Raw genomic sequence first — 13,235 nt, 5'->3', positions numbered from 1 at the left:
TTGCCCAGGCTGGAGTGCAATGGTACAATCTCGGCTCACTGCAACCTCTGCCTCCCGGGTTCAAGTGATTCTCCTACCTCAGCCTCCTGAGTAGCTGGGATTATAGGCATGCATCACCACACCCGGCCTCATTTTTGTATTTTTTAGTAGAGACAGGGTTTCACCATGTTGGTCAGTCTCGAACTCCTGACCTCAAGTGATCCGCCCACCTCGGCCTCCCAAAGTGCTGGTATTACAGGCATGAGCCACTGTACCCGGCCTAATTTTTGTATTTTTTAGTAGAGACAGGGTTTCACCATGTTGGTCAGTCTCGAACTCCTAACCTCAAGTGATCCACCCACCTCGGCCTCCCAAAGTGCTGGTATTACAGGCGTGAACCACTGCGCCCAGTGCCAGTCTTGTTGATTCTTATGTTTATCCCTCATACATAAATTACCACCATGATTCTAGTTCACTCAGTCTTCCAAAACTCCAGAGTTAAATCTGCACAGACAGACCACAGGAAGCAGCATCTCCTGGGAGAGGCTGTCATCTTGCATAGCCCTTGCTGCTGCCTGGAGGCTTCTTCTCCCTGAACTGCTACATTGTCACATCATTGAGCATTTCATTCATTGTGATAACCTAAGACTGTAGAATTTATGGTGCCTGGGTGCAATTTGTGAAAGCTGTAGAAAATATTGCCTAGCTATAGGCTATAATATTGTTAGCTAACTAAATGGTAATAACCAGTTAGCATCGAACTTTTTTAGACTATATTTTAAGGGAGAAATCATCAGTGATTTAATTTTCTGTTATGCTTTTATGTTATCTGAACAACCCAAACTTACTATTTTTGAAAACAAGTAAGCAAGTGACAAATCACTCACCATGTGTTTTTATTTCTCATGAGGCTTGTTTCTAAATACAAAGAACCATATAGGCTATCATATCTGAAAGAGCCCTTGAAAATCATGTAGGCCATCCTCACTTTACAAATGAAAAAGCTGAGGCATACCCAGGTTAATGACTTGCCTATAGCAACAGTACAAATATAGAAAGTTGAGATTAAGCTACATAATATTTGCTTTGCAAATTGATTTTTAGTCCTTTTGCATGACCCAGGAAAACTGTCCTGCCAGCAACACCCTGATGTATAAAGAAAACTCTCATCAATGAAATTACTGCTTGAAAGGTGAATAGAAGGTCTATACTCAACACATTTTTGTGTCTACCTGGGGCTAGAGACCTCCTCTTTCAATGTGGTCCTTCCCTTGCTACTAATCATGCAAAATTGAAATAGGTGCTCTAAGATATGGCAGCGATCATCGGCTCCAGAATGCTCCTAGAGCAAGGCAGGATGTATATGGATGCATCAGACTAGATGAAGAGATATATTATTAATTAGTTTTTCAGAACACAAACAGCAGATGTGTTTATGTTTCTGCTCAGTGGGGTATTTCATTGCTTTTTTATGTGCACACACTTAAGTAAAAAGGGAAAAACAAACCATACAAGGCATCAGCCTGGTTAAAAGAGAAGCTCCATGTTGAAAATTTGTTGCAGTGTACAGGATGGAGCTTGAAATCAAGGAGGGATGGAAAGAGAGAGGGAAAGAACGCTTTTCCCAACACTTAATTTTGCAAGGAAGAGTTGTATTAATAAATAGGTTTCAGGAAAGCTGCCTGTAAAGATCAACATCTTCTGGGCCGGGCGCGGTGGCTCACACCTGTAATCCCAGCACTTTGGGAGGCCGAAGCGAGCTGATTGCTTGAACTCAGGAGTTCAAAACCTGGGCAACATGGTGAAACCCCATCTTTACAAAATATCCAAAATTTTGCCAGGCATGGTGGTGCACGTCTGCAGTCCCCAGCTACTCGGGAGGCTGAGGTGAGAGGATCCCTCGAACCTGGGAAATTGAGGCTGCAGTGAGCTGTGATCACACCACTGCACTCCAGCCTGGGGCAACAGAGCAAGACACTGTCTCCAAACAAACACACACACACACACAAACAAACAAACAAATGAACATCAACGTCTTCTGAGTCAGGCAGTTGGCAAAAGATGAAGTTTTGACAACTGTTTTTTTAAAACAGAAACGTATCTGGACAAATTAAACTATTTACGATTTGCTGAGTTCCTCCTGGGTGGTCAGACACTGCTCTGGAGGAGCCTGTGGTCTGGCAGAGGAAATGCTCACAAGGGCATGTATGAAAGGAGGAAGCAAGAGTCCCCAGAAAGTGCTGTGAAAAGCCAGGAGGAGGTGAGGCTGAAAGCTGAAGAAGCCAGGAAGGTTTCCTAGACAGGTGGCTTTCAGAGCAAGATGTGCAGCGTCTCTCTAGGATCTGCAGTCCTAGCGCAGGTGGGGAAGAGCAGGGCACTTACTCAGCCGCAGACCTTTCCTGGAGGTGTGATCTGGGCTTGGATGGGGAAGCGCCAGCATGTGACAGGGTCCTGAGGCAGGGAAATGAGCAGAGGTGGGCTGGAAAGGAACCGGTGAGTAGAGAAGAGAGGAAAGGAGGCTAAAAAGGTCCCATTTGTTCCATCTCTTCGTGTCTTAACTCTGAAAGAGTCAGAGAACTCCAAAGAAAGACTGCTCACATTTTAACACGGGTGGTAAGGAAGATGAGGGGGTGTGGGATGTGGGAGCAGAACAGTGAGAAAACATCTTGCCCTGAAAGCCACCCCTCTAGGAAGCCTTCCCTGGTTTCTTCGGCTTTCAGCCTCACTTCCTCCTGATTTTTCCCAGCACTTCCCAGGGATTCTTGCTTGCTCCTTTCATATGGGCCCTTGGTAGTATTTCTTCTGCCAGCCCCCAGGGAACTGTGAAAATAAATAACTGCAGGCAGGGTGCAGTGGCTCATGCCTGTAAGCCGAGGTGGGAGGATCGCTTAAATCCATTTCAAGACCAGCCCTGGAAACATAGTGAGACTCCTTCTCTACAAAACATTAAAAAAACCCAAAAAACAAAACAAACAAAACAAAACAAAAAACAGGGTGTGGTGGCAGGTGCTTGTAGTTCCAGCTACTTAGGAGGCTGAAGTGGGAGGATTGCTTGAGCCCAGAAGGTCGAGACTGCAGTGAGTGGTGACTGTGTCACTGAACTCCAGACTGGGGAACAGAGCAAGATCCTGTCTCTAAAAAATCAACAAAAAGAATTGCATGAATCAGGTCAATCTGCAGGCTTAGGGGACCAGGTGATGTGCTAATTGCATAGTTGGACAGCAGCATGTGATGAGGTAACCAGTCCGGGGAGAGTCCAGTTTGGGGTGTCAGAGGGTCAGGAGGAACAGCTCCACCGTGAGGAACCCCATTTAACCTGATTTAGAAAAGGGAAGGCAGAGAAGCATCAGCATTGAAACAGGATTCCCTAGTGACCACAACCGTTGCAAACACTACACCTTTTTGTGGTTTAGGGTTTTATTCCTGTAATATGTTTCTTAGCCTTATAAATCCGGGGCTTTACACCTTCCTGGGGACTTCCTAGGTGTCAGTGGAGATGCGGTTTATTAATTGTATTCTTTTTAAAGAATGAGTTGCTCCTATTTGGCTTTCACAATGCAACTAATATTTTTGATGCCTCAGGTTCTACGATGATTCTAGTTCTACGAAGGCCTCATTGTTGGGAGTTTTCTACTTTTTTAAGCAATGAAAAGGTAGAAAAGCCTGGAGCAATTTCTTATGTGTTTGACACATATGTTGAGGGATATTAAATAATTGCTGCCCAGAGTAAAATATAACAGGTTTTTATGGCCAACCCTTATGTTGACAGAGTGGACGGTCTGGTAGCTATGTATACTTTTTCAAAATAAATGCGTCTCTGTGAAATGAGCTGTCAGGAGGACTACAGGTTCTGGAAGCATGGAGTAATTAAGGAGCAATCTATTGGTTCCAAGGAACTGACATTAATGTTGACACACAATGTTTGTAGGCAATTCGATCTATACCAATAATTCACTTTCTTCCCTACAGCAAGACTCATTTTGTTCCTAAGTCATTGGAGGCATTATTAGAGATTTATCTGGTGGCTTTTTAAAAGCACATTATTTACTACAGTGTGTGTGGAGCCACCATTTATATTCATTGATCGTAATAAGTATGGCATTAGACCAGAATTTGGATTCAGGTTTTTAAAATCTAATTTAGATTCTTTCCCTTGATTACACTGACATAGGGCCTTAGTATTGTTAAAACTGAAAAACTATACAGCAAATTTGATTCTATGTGCAATGATCTAATCAAAGAGTAAAAATGGAAACCAGTTACTCTGGCTGGTCACAATCTTGTATTAAAATGACGGCTTTGGGCCTGGCACAGTGGCTCACGCCTAAATCCCAGCACTTTGGGAGGCCGAGGCAGGTGAATCACTTGAGGTCAGGAGTTCAAGACCAGCCTGGCCAACATGGCGAAGCCCTGTCTCTACTAAAAATACAAAAATTAGCTGGGTGTGGTGGCGCATGCCTGTAATCCAATTACTCAGGAGGCTGAGGCAGGAGAATTGCTTGAACTTGGGAGGCAGAGGTTGCAGTGAGCCAAGATTGTGCCAGGTCACTCCAGCTTGGACAAGAGCGAAATTCTGTCTCAAGAAAAAACAAAAACAAACAAACAAAAAACCCAAAAGAAACTGAGCTTTGTTATAACGATTATGATCATTTTGTCTTTGTCATTTTGTTTCTTAGTATCCCAGAAATTTTATCCAACCGACATTTTTGATGCGGAAATGTGAATGAAATCTCTTTTGGTAGAACTACAAGAAAGATTTTAAAGATTATGTTTTTTACAGTTTTATTGACGTGGACTTAGTAAGTAGCATAACGTCATCAGACTTATCTGATTCAACTTTTATGTCACAGAATTGTGAGTTGTTGTGAGTTGTTTTTCAGTTCATGGACCCCCCAGGTTGAAGGTCACACAACCTGAGCATGCCCAGGTGAACCAAGCGTGTAGGAACCTAAGTGCTTGGACTAAGGAGTGGGGACTGAATTAAGAAGCGAACACCCCATGGCAAGGTCCAGTCAGATCACGCCTCCCAGCATCACCTCATTGCAAGTCAGATCATCCTCATTACCCTATGGTTATAAAACCTGACCTAGCCTCAAGGTCAGGGAGACAGATTTGAGCGTTTCCTTCAGTTTCCTTGTCAGTCTACTCACAATAAACCTTTCTCGCTGCCAAAACCCAGTGCTTTGGTGCTTGACGTTCCCTTGCCTGAGGGCAAACGGACCTAGTTTGGTTTGGCGACAGTAGTTTGTGTGTTATTTTAAAACTTGGGTGTTTTAAAATTGTACTGAGATATTCATACACAGAGGTAATAATCCCTAAAGTAAAACTATCATCATGAAAACTTTTTGGGATGGAACAGCTCTTTTTTTTTTGAGACAGAATCTCGTACTTGTTGCCCAGGGTGGAGGGCAGTGGTGTGATCTAGGCTCACTACAACCTCCACCTCCCAAGTTCAAGCGATTCTCGTGCCTCAGCCTCCTGAGTAGCTGGAATCACAGGTGTGAGCCATCATGCCCTGTTAATTTTTGTATTTTTAGTAGAGACAGGGTTTCACCATATTGGCCAGGCTGGTCTTGAACTCCTAACTTCAAGTGATCCGCCAGCCTTGGCCTCCCAAAGTGCTGGAATTACAGGCGTGAGCCACTGCACCCAGCCTGGAACAGCTCTTTTAATGAGAAAAGAATAAAGTCAATTAGAAAAAAAAAAAAAAAAAAAGGCTTCAAACCTGAGCCTGATTCAAACATTTTAAATCTGTCTTTTAAAGACCATTCCAAAACTTATGCTTTTATCATAAAACAATTTATTGGTAATTTATTTTGAATTATTCTTCTGTTTTTCTCCTTGTAAGTGTATTTCCCCAATGTGTTACTCTGACATGCCCCATGTTGGTAACTGACCGTTATTAACTATTGATTTATACCAATAATTCGTTTTGTTCCCTACTGCAGAACTCATTTTGTTTCTGCATCATGTGAGGCTTTATTAAAGATGTACCTAGTGGTTTTTTAAAAGCACAGTTTTTACTACCATGTGCGTCTAGTCACGATTTATGTATGTGTATGTGTGGTGAGTGTATATATACATATATATGTATACATGTGTTCACAACATTCTGATATAAAGGATATGTCAGATTTATATGTTCCTTGATTTAGAGAAAAAAGGTTGATGACTTATTTTTTCTGTTTTCTAATTTATTGGGAAATACTATATATGTACATTTAACAATAGATCAAGGGAAAAAATGAAAGAATGCCTTCATCTTGGTGTGCGTATTCACACACTATTCAAAACCACCCCACTTCCCTTTTTCCTCTTTGCTGCACTGATGCTTCTGAGCACTCTGCTAATGTTATAGATACCCAGGATTGAAAACACAGACTTTGGAGATCTGGACTTGAATCCTCTCTCTGCCACTTGCTTGGGCAAGATTCTTAGCCTCCCTGAGCCTCATTTTCCTCCTATGGAAAGTGGAAGACCGTCATAATGGCCAGCATGGTGGTGGCATGAGGATTACATGGAATGCCATATCTGAAGTGCAGGTACAGCACCTGGTATGTAGGACGCACCCAGTGAGGTGTAGCTCTTACTAGCAGCCGTGATCATAGTTGAAGTGATGTAATTGTAAACTTGGTGATGGTGGCAAGAAAAAGGCCACTAACATTCACCCTTCAATGTGCACTGAGCTAGTAGCATTGTGTCATGGATGCTTATTGAGCCCGTGCAGCTAATACAAGGTAAGCTGAAGGACAACCCAGAGGAAAATATAATTGAGAAAATACATGACTACTTTCAAACATTTACAGTGACCCAGAAGTATAAGTGGGAGGAATCATGAATGATTTACATAGAGGATCCACATCTCAGATACTTATGGATTACTTAAGATAACAGACTCTGTACTGGGCATTGAGGACAGAAAGATACATAAGACAAGGTCCTGTCTTCCAGTCTTTCCCACTCCTCTGTGTGTGTGTGTGTGTGTGTGTGTGTGTGTGTATTTGCGTCTGTGTATCCGTATTGGGGTGGTGAGAGCCAGAGAAGAAAACTTGATGGATGAGACCGTAACAGATGAACTCACCTCCCTGGGTGATGTCCAAGGCTGGTTCCATGCTTTCACCCCAAAGAGTTCATAATGAAATGGAGAGGATGGATAACTCAAGCTCCACCTGACCTCCTAGAAGAATGCTGTCCAACAGTGAGCCGCATAGGTAATTTTAAATTTTCTACTAGCCAAATTAAAAAGTAGAAACAGGTGAAATTAATTTTAATAACATCCTTTGTTTAACCAAATATATCTAAAACATAGAATCAATATACAATTCTTAATGGGATATTTATTTTATTTTTTGAATTACATCTTTGAAAAGTGATGTGCATTTTACAATCAGATTTCATCTCTATGTAGACAAGCCACATTTCAAGGGCTCGATAGGTACCTGTGGTTAGTGTCTACCTTAAGGGACAGGGTAGTTGTAGAGCTCTGCTACTCAAAGTGTGGTTCTTGGCTCACAGCCTCACAGCGCAGATATGCTCTATGTCCTTTCCACCCCTCCTACATTGGAATTTGCATTTTAGCAAGATCCATGGTGAGCCCTCAGAGTTGTGGGAGGGGCTGTCTGATGACTTGAAAATCTCATTTGAGGAAACTACACACCCTCCCTTCTAGTCATATTTGTGCAGTACATTTCCTTATCGTAGATTAGGCAAACCATCTTATCATAGTTGGACCAAAGGTAGAGTTCAGTTTAGCCCTTATCGGAACCAGTGGGATATAGTTGGGTTTTTCCTAGTCGGAAGGTTGAGCTATTTGGCAGAAAATGAAGGAAAGACAGGACAAAGAAGAGATACGAGTGTTTATTCAACCACAGAACAAATGACATCACCATTCTCATTGGAGCTCTTCTTTTCTGACATATGTTTTGAAAGGGAGAGAGGAGGGAGGAAGGGAAGAGAGTGAGAGCTTCCAAATTCATGAGGTATTTGTTATGTCAGAGTTCTTCCCCCAGGGTTAGCCTCATGAGCACATGAGCTTGGAAGGGCCTGGCACTTGGATTAATGCTCTGCCGTTGCAGTGTTGAAATTCTCGACAATTGGGTCCTGCATGTCTGCTTTATACCGAGCCCTGAAAATTATGTAGCTTGTCCTGCCTCCCCTGAAAGTTCACTTACTACTATCCACCTGCAGGTGTAAGAGAGTCACACTGGATTAGGTAGGTTTTGGGAGGTGTTTTCTCTTTATGTGTGTATATGTATGTGTGGGTATATATTATATATATGCGGTGGGTGTATATATACACATATGTATGTATACATGTGTTCACAACATCATGATATAAAGGATATGTCCTGGGCCGGGTACGGTGGCTCATGCCTGTAATCCCAGCACTTTGGGAGGCTGAGGCGGGCAGATCACAAGGTCAGGAGTTCGAGATCAGCCTGGCCAACATGGGGAAACCCCATCTCTACTAAAAATACAAAAATTAGCCGAATGTGGTAGCATGTGTCTGTAATCCCAGCTACTTGGGAGGCTGAGTAGGAGAATTGCTTGAACTTGGGAGGTGGAGGTTGCGGTGAGCCGAGATCACGCCACTGCACTCCAGCCTGGGCAACAGAGAGAGACTCCGTCTGAAAAAAAAAAAAAAAAAAAAAAAAAGGAAAAAAAAGGATATGTCCTGGATCAGCTGGATCAGATAGGTTTTGGGAGGTGTTTTCTCTTTCACTTCCCCATCACCACAATCTCTTTATAGCCAAGAAATGAAAAAGAGATAACACAGGCCTTTGGGAGAATTGAGCTCAATAATGCATGAGATAATGGTGCTCTGAGGCAGGATTTCAATGGAAGGCTAGGTGCTGTAACTATGTAACAAAACACCAGCACAGGACAAAGAGTAGGTTTCTCAATCAACAAGGATAAACAGCCCCACCCTCCCAGCCCTGTCTCCAGGTTTACAATTATCTGCAGTGTTTGAATAGAGCTCAGGGATCTCTGGGCAGTGACAATGAGTCAGCTGGACCCATTCAGGCTGGAAGTTTTATATGGGTGAAAGTTAAAAATGTTAACTTGTTTCTATGTTGTCAAAATTGTAAACGAAGAATAAAAGGATATTCTCAAGTTGGGTCATGAGGAAAAAAAAAAAAGTGTATTAGTAGTTTTAGAGCTCAGACCTGAATCAAATGCCTGAATCAGATGAACTACTCAAAGCTTTGAGACCTAAGAAAGTCACTTCCTTTCAATACTAATGGACTCCGTATCATTTGTAATGCCTGCAACTCAGAGTTTAGGCGGAGAGTCAGCCACGTTGGCGTCACCTGGGGGCTGATTAGAACTCCCCCCCCGCAACTCAGAGTTTAGGCGGAGAGTCAGCCACATTGGCGTCACCTGGGGGCTGATTAGAACCCCCCCCCCAACTCAGAGTTTAGGCGGAGAGTCAGCCACATTGGCGTCACCTGGGGGCTGATTAGAACCACCCCCTCCCCATCTCTGACAACCCCTCCCACCCATCCCCACCGCGGACCTGCTGAATAAGGATCTGTGTTTTATTGAGATCTACAGGTGATCTGTGTGCCTGTTAGAGTTTGAGAAGTGCTGTAATGCTGTACTCAGCAGCTACTTATCTTGGCGGTAGTGGGAGGGGATGAGGGAAATGTAACCCCTTTGCAGGTGCATCAACTTAGTGCCTAAGACTTCTTGAAGCGTTATGGGAAGGTGAGGGTTCTCAAAGTGTGGGTTTCCGACTGGCAGCATCAGCAGCACCCGGGAGCTTGTGGCAGTGCAAATTCCCAGACTCCACCTCTGATTCTCTGGATCAGAAACTCTGGGAGTGGGGCCCCAGAGTCTGTGGCTCCATCTTAGCAAGTCTTTCCAGTGCTTCGGATGCATGGCAAAGTGGGAGAACCACGCTGTAAAGTACCAGTAGTACAGAGCAGGAAGAGATTTCCACGGGTTGTACATTTTAGTTTGGAATGCTTGATCTTGTCATGCGGAGCCACACATGGAATCGCATGTTTCATAAGGCAGTCATTCTAACTTTGAAAGAAGTCACGATGCTCTAATTCGAAATTTATTTTTATTTCAGAGGGAGATTTGGACATGGAAAGGGATGGCAAGAAGTGAAATGACTGGACAAATAAAGAGTATGAAATGATCTGGCAATTATTAACCTGGGGAAGCGAAGAGTGAAAGAAGAAGCTATCGAGCCACATGTTATCTCTGTAAATGGTGAAGTGACTCACCTTAGGGCTCACCGGGAACAGGAAGATGTCATTTCTCTCTTGCCTCCAAATGGTAAGCAGGGACCGTGTGTCCTTCACTCAGAGCTGCTTGAGAATCAATTACAATAGGTGGGATGCCATGATAGACAACAGTGTTCAGAAATCATCAAGACACAGTCCATGATGCCAAGGAAGCGTCAGCCTAGTTAGAGAAGGTGACTAATCCGGAACTGTGTATAATGTTCATGAAAAGATTTGTGGATAGAGAGGAAGGATCCCCGAGTAAAGCTGGGTGAGAGGGAGTCATTGAAGGTTTCCGAAGGTGCAGAGTTTGAGGGAAAGTCCTAGCTGGAAAAGCACAGGGACATGGGGGTGGCCCACTCATCCCGAAAGTGCAGCAATGAGTAACTGGCAGATAAGTTACAGCCCATACATCTCAGAATTCATCCATTCATTCCACAAATATTTACTCAGTACCTGCTGAGGGCCTGGCACTGTTGTAGGCCCTGAGGATACTTCCATGAGCAAGACAAACAGAAATTCCTGCTGACAAGGCTTCATTCTAGCAGTGGGATATAAACCCCATATGGGTAATGTATATGTAAATTACAAGACAATGTGATGTAATCACACTGGAAAGGTAGAGAAATGGCAACCGGAGGTGTGAGATGGTGTAAGAATCCTGTAATGCCATCTTCTACAATGGGAATTTAGGTCTTTAATGTCTTAAGCTGATAGACCAAGAAATAGCAGTGTAAGCATATTCCTTAGAGATATTCAAGTTAATACCAGAAACAAAAGCTAAATGATTTCAGAGAAAAAGATTCAGGAGTGGGGACACCAGTGGCTGCTATTTTTTACTATGAACTTTGTATAGTATTTGATGTATTCATTCATTCACTCACACATTCATTCATGAATCCACAAATCTGTGTAAATATCAGTGTGTGCAAGGTTCTGTTGCAGATGCTGGGGATACAGTAGTTAAAAAAAACACAAATGTTTCTGCCCTGGTGGAACTTAGATTCAGGGGAGGGAGCTAGACGTGAAGAGAGTAGGTCAGAGGAGAAAAAGGAAGGCTGGCAGGGGGCGGGGTGGGGGGGGGGTGCTGGGGAAGTTGCCCTTGAGTGTAGAGAGATGAGAATGGGCCTCCCTGTGAGAGTGGTATTTGAATGACAGCAGGAAGGAAAGAGCCATATGGCAGCTCAGGTGCAAAGGTCTGCAGCAGTGTAGGTGTGAGTGTGGGCGGAGCAGTGGGGACGTGCAGGTGCTCAGCGATGGAAGGGAGGGTGGTGAAAAGGACCTCAGCAATTCGGAGGTGAATGGTGAGGGATGTGGATGGCATCATTTGGCAGGGACTCTGCCTTTTACTCTGTGATATGGGAAGCCACTGAATTTTGGCCATGGAGTAATTCCCTATATCTTTAAAAAGAGGCACAAAGGCCACACCTCATAAATACTGACATCATATTACCAGAATAGGTAATACACCGCTTTTTCAAATGTATCTTTTTTTCTTTTAATTGCTAAGAGGGAAAAGTAGTATTAGTGGCAGAACGCGCGCGCGCACACACACACACACACACACACACACTTGGAAGAAATGGAAATAAAAGCTAAAGAATAAACTACTAATGATTCAGAGTGAGACCCCTAACACCTCCCGAATGGGGGCAAGAAGCTCAGGACTCTGGTAGCCCAGGCAGAGTCTGAGTAACTGGCGTTACCTCTCTTCATGCATCTACCTGATCCACCTGTCCTACCCACTCTTCTGATCCTTAGGAATTCTGAGAGGCTGGTATCACCCAGGTACAAGATGAAGAAGTGTATTGTCCCCTGGAGGGAAATGGCGAGAGGTGCAGTTTAGGAGGATTCTCAGTCTGGGAGGAGAAGTTAGCTGAGGGCTTGCCACAGATGTAAGCAGGAACACCTGGCTGAAGTGGGAATGAGGCAGAGGCTGAAAGACACAGCAGAGTGCATTAGGACAAATATCTAATGTAGGTGATGGGTTGATGGGTGCAGCAAACCACCATGGCACATCTATACCTATGTAACAAACCTGCACATTCTGCACCTGTACCCCAGAACTTAAAGTATAGTATGAAAAATAGAAAGACATTTTTCTGTGGAATGTGAAGGCTACTTCAGTACCAAATAACAGTCTCTTGTGATGAGAGCACCGTGTCTGCCAGGTGGCATCTGTTGCACAGCACTCTGCTGTGCCTTCTAGCCTCTGCCTCATTCCCACTTCAGCCGGGCGTTCCTGTCCCTGCAAAGGACACAAACTTGTCCTTTTTTATGGCTGCGTAGTATTCCATGGTGAATCTGTGCCACATTTTCTTTATCCAGTTTATCATTGATGGGCAACTGGGTTGCTTCCAAGTCTTTGTTATTGTGAACAGTGCTGCAATAAACATACGTGTGCATGTGTCTTTATAGTAGAATGATTTATAATCCTTTGAGTATATACCTAGTAATGGGATGGCTGGGCCAAATGGTATTTCTAGTTGTAGATCTTTGAGGAATCGCCACACTGTCTTCCACAATGGTTGAACTAATTTACACTCCCACCAACAGTGTAAAAGCATTCCTAAGAAAAATGCCTTTCAATCCTTTACCTTTATTTCGTGATCACCAAACAATTTTCTGGTACCTAATTCAGTGTGCAGGCACATTGATCCCAAGACAGGTGCATGGTATAATGGCAAAACAACAAGACAGCTTCCATTGTAAATGAACAGGGGCCTCTTGTTCCTTGGGTTTAGCTGGCTCCATTCCCTTAACTCCTGACCAACCTTGGTAAAATAAAATTTCTGAACCTTGAAGCTTGAGGACTGGACCTTTGCCAACAAATGTGTGTTGAAGAGTGAGCACGGGAGGTGCAGTGAGGGGCTCAGGTGGAAATACTCCGCTTCTCCTACGCATTGCTCCAGCGTGGCGCCTGCAGCCACAGAAGGAAGCACAGCACAGGAGATCCAGCAGGGTGTCCCATGAAATGCTGCATCCAAAAGATGGGCCAAAATATCTAGACCTCAATAAAGA

At 43.7% G+C, this 13,235-nt stretch overlaps 1 long non-coding RNA gene across 2 annotated transcripts in view; it reads left to right on the top strand.

Moving 5' to 3' along the window:
• The window catches only part of LOC103243476 (uncharacterized), a 338,326-nt gene that overhangs the window by 77,153 nt on the left and 247,938 nt on the right, over window positions 1–13,235 (top strand). For both annotated transcript variants that reach the window (XR_012088911.1, XR_012088910.1), the window contains exon 2: window positions 10,058–10,266. This is a non-coding gene — a long non-coding RNA (uncharacterized lncRNA). The remainder of the gene's footprint in view (window positions 1–10,057; window positions 10,267–13,235) is intronic.

The sequence above is a fragment of the Chlorocebus sabaeus genome, chromosome 16 (genome assembly GCF_047675955.1).
Source record: "Chlorocebus sabaeus isolate Y175 chromosome 16, mChlSab1.0.hap1, whole genome shotgun sequence".
NCBI classification, from domain to species: Eukaryota; Metazoa; Chordata; class Mammalia; order Primates; family Cercopithecidae; genus Chlorocebus; species Chlorocebus sabaeus.
Note: the sequence above shows the minus strand (reverse complement) of the source record. Positions and strands in the feature narration are given on the sequence as shown.